The 4,030-nt window shown below is 46.6% G+C and overlaps 1 protein-coding gene across 1 annotated transcript in view; it reads right to left on the bottom strand.

Moving 5' to 3' along the window:
* The window catches only part of RELN (reelin), a 475,654-nt gene that overhangs the window by 441,278 nt on the left and 30,346 nt on the right, over window positions 1-4,030 (bottom strand). The gene's annotated exons all lie outside the window — the stretch shown is intronic.

Genomic DNA, 4,030 nt, shown 5'->3' with positions numbered 1-4,030 from the left:
GGCGCGAGCTGGCGGGGTCCGAGGGTCCTGTCGGGGGTCACGGGGTCCGGGAATCTCCGTGCGGGACGTAAATGCCTCGGAGGGAAAGCCCTCCTGCCTAGCTCTCTGGAGGAGTAAGAGAAGTGGACCGACCCTCCCCTTTGGCCCTCCGATCTCCCTCTTTTCCGGAGAACCCGGGCGGCCCGCACTTGTTCTAGGGATCGCCCGCGGCCCCGAACCCTGAGCGGCCACTACGCCCTCTTCCCATCCAGGCCTCGAGCCCCTTCTGCTGCCCCCACCCTGCTTCTCGCTGCAGCCACAGAGCCTCATCTGTAGCCGGATTTAAAATGAGATTAAACGAAAGTGGAATTGGCAGCCTCGAGTGGTGCCTGGAAACGGTGATTTGTGCAGCCCGGGTGTGGGGAATTGTGTGGCAGGAAGGGCTCGCCGAGCCGAGCCCCGACAGGCGCTCTTCGCCGGACTGTTCTGTTATTCATTGCTGCTGGTTCTTCAGGCGAGATGGTTGTAATTTTTAAAAATCAGTGTTTATTACCTTTAAATGTCAGCTAGGACCAATGTCCCTGTAATGGGGGAAGGGGAAAAACGTTCTGGGGAGATGCTGGCAGCGGTGATTGAATCGGGTGGTAATGAGCTACTGCACATAAGACTGCGGGGAAGTGAAATAAAAAGCATGTTTTTAACCGAGGACGGCAGGCAGGGCCCTGCAGCATCCGGAGATGGGGAGTGGGGTTGCCAGGTTTTAATGCCTCTCCCCACCCAACCTTGGCTTACCACCAAGCCCAGACAAACCCGCATACAGAAATGAGAAGATTATAAAATTGGAAGGGATGGTGTCTTTGCCTACATTTGTAGGGAGCGGAGGTGGGGTGTGAAAGGCAAGGACCAGGGAGGAGACCTCTACAATGGTTTAGTTACAAAAGGAAGAAATTGTGTTTTTCCTCTTACCCCGCCTGAGTTCAGGCAGGTAGACAGGGCCCACTTCTAGCTGCCTTCACAATCCCTGAGGGCTCGACTGCTGCATATATATTTGATGTAATAATTGTTACCACTGCAGCTCTGTGATGGGTGCAGCCTATATGAGCTGGAGGTAAGTTACCTCATTGAATCCTCCAACCACCCAGAGAGGCAAAAATGACCCCCATTTCCCACAGGAGGAAACGTCAGAAATGTGAATCTGCCCAGTGTCCAGAACAAAGGCTGGATGCTCGGCCGCCTGGCTGCTGGTTCCTGTCTCTGCCCTGCAACCATCTGCAACCCTAGTTAGAGGGGACGCTACCACCACCTCCTGTTCTGGGCAGGCAATGTTTCCCACTAGAATTACAAGAAATTCACCCCCAACTGGCAAGACTATGGCCATGTCTTCCAGTTCAGTTATGTGAATATAACCTGACAAAAAATCAATCACTTCTAGAAAGAATCCAAAACTATTGAACGTTTTAATTTATTTTTTATTTTTTGTTGTATTTATTGGAGTGACATTGGTTAATAAAATTATACAGGTTTCAAGTGTCCAACTCTATAAAACATCATCTGTATATTGCATCGTGCATTCACCATCCAAAGTCAAGTCTCCTTCCATCATCATATATTACCCCTTAACCCTCTTCTACTTCCCCCAACTATTGAACGTTTTCAGTTAACACTTAAAAAATGTTACCTCTGTGCTAAGCACTGTCCTAAGTACTTTGCACATATTCTTAATCTTCATAACAGCCCTATCCCATTCATATCCTCATTTTACATATAATGAAACTAAAGCACAGGGAGATCAAGTAACTTCTCCAAGGTCACACAGCTAAGTGGGAGCTATAACTTGAACAGTCTAATTCCAGAGTCCCAGCACTGAACCCCAGGAAACGCCTCTAAGGAATGCATGTTGATGTTGTTGGAGGGATGGGGAGAGAACTGTTCTTTATCTAAGGTCAGATTACCTCGCTTAGTCTTTATATTAACTTGTGAAATGGGTATAGTTATCATTTTTTAGAAGAGAAAGTTGAGATCCATAAAATTTGAGTCATTTGTCAAGGGCACTCAGTAAGAAGAGAAGCCTGAGATCAAATCTGGCCATGCTCAATCCCAGGTGGCTGCTGAAATCGTCTTTAGTCGAGCACTGATACTTGACCCAGGACATACCTGGCACTTCCTTACCAGAAGGTCCCCCTCTTTCCACTCACTGAAGGTACACTCTTGGGCACCACTCACCCTGGCTTTCTTAACATTCCATTGATGTGGCCAAGTTTATTCTTCAATCTCCCCCTTTTTTGTGCTTTCTTAACTTTTTACAACATTACTTTGCTATGTGCATTCAGGTGACTTTTATACTCTTAACTACTCAGGCTCCAGTCTCTGACTACAGCCCTGTGGTTGTTCATTAACAGGCACAGAGACTGTTTAAATAACGCCCTTAGTGGTGTTGAGCTGCTTAAGAAGAGAGCAGATGTACACTCCACATTGTAGTCCTTTAGACCAGACGGTGTCACACATCTCTGAGAATTGCTGGGTTGAATACAAATTCAATCAGTTATTATTAGCACTTTTTAATCTTAAAAATAAATCAGGAAAATGCATAAGATGGATATAGAATCACCTTGAACATTAGGAATAGCATCATCCTACCAGAGCAGTTTACTTTAAGTCACACAGTAAAGTAGCATCCAAAACTTCCAGTTTCCCAGCTTGTGTGCTAAACCTTAGATCTTACTTCTTACATAAACATCAAGAATATTTGTCTCACAACAATAACAACAAAATAAACATACACATGGTCTAATGAAGAAAAACATGAGAGGTCAGATCTTGTCTATTTCATTAAAAAATAATATTCATCTGTTCCACAAAAATCTATAAACCTTCAAACTAAATGGAAAATTAGAGAAATGTTTTTCAAGAAAAATTGGTTATATTCAATAAAATCTGCACACACAGAAAAGGTGGTGTCAGGAATGAGAAATGAGTAAATCTTTGGAAAAGGGAGTTTAAAATGGGATAACATTTCTTTATAATTAAAAGAGCTATGAAGTGCTAATTAGTGTATCAAAAAATTATACTTAAGCATCCTTGGACTATAAATCCTTTCTTGAGAATAAGAAATTATCTCCCAGTATTAAATTTTAATCATAACACAAATGGGAATTAAATATCCTACATAATAAAAGGGTAATATGCACATTGACCCTAACATCAGGACGACCAGAACGACCACTCGACCAATCACTATGAGGTGCACTGACCACCTCTTGGTCCCTTTCCCAAGCCGGCAGGCTCCAATCGCCTGATGGCCACCTGCGGTGGGGGTGGGGCTGGCAAGCATGCAGGAACAGCCAACCTCTCAGTCCCTTTCCCCGGCTGCCAGGCGCCAATCACCCGATGGTGAATGGGGAGCCAGGGGTGGGTGGCAGTGGGGGGCGGGGCCAGCTGCAGGCAGCTGGGGAAGATGGCCCTGATCACAGGCCAGGCCTAAGGACCGTACCTGTGCATGAATTTCATGCCCCGGGCCTCTATATATATATATATATCAGAATTACATCCTATAAAATAAAAGCCTAATATGCTAAGTGTCCGGTTGTCCAGTCGGCTGTTCAACCAATCACAGCGTAATGTGCTAATGATATGCTAAGGCCACTCAACTGCTCGCTATGATGTGCACTAACCACCAGGGGGAAGACAGTCAACTGGTCGACCAGTAGCTATGACATGCACTGACCACCAGGGGGCAGATGCTTCCACTGGTAGGTTAGCTTGCTGCAGGGGTCCAGCCAATCGGGGACTGAGATGGGCCGGACACACCCTGGAGCCCTCCTGCAGTCCCTCCCCGGCTGGCCAACCTCCTGAATCCACATCCCTCCCTGGCCCCAATCGTGCCCCGGTGGGGTACCTCGGTCTGGCATGCGCCCTCTTGCAATCTGGGACCTCTCATGGGATGTTGGAGAGCCAGTTTCGGCCTGATCCTGCAGGCCAGGCCAAGGGACCACACTGGTGCACAAATTCGTGCACCGGGCCTCTAATATACATACATATGTATGTGTGTGTA

This window comes from Myotis brandtii, unplaced genomic scaffold, assembly GCF_000412655.1.
Source record: "Myotis brandtii unplaced genomic scaffold, ASM41265v1 scaffold17, whole genome shotgun sequence".
NCBI lineage: Eukaryota > Metazoa > Chordata > Mammalia > Chiroptera > Vespertilionidae > Myotis > Myotis brandtii.
Note: the sequence above shows the minus strand (reverse complement) of the source record. Positions and strands in the feature narration are given on the sequence as shown.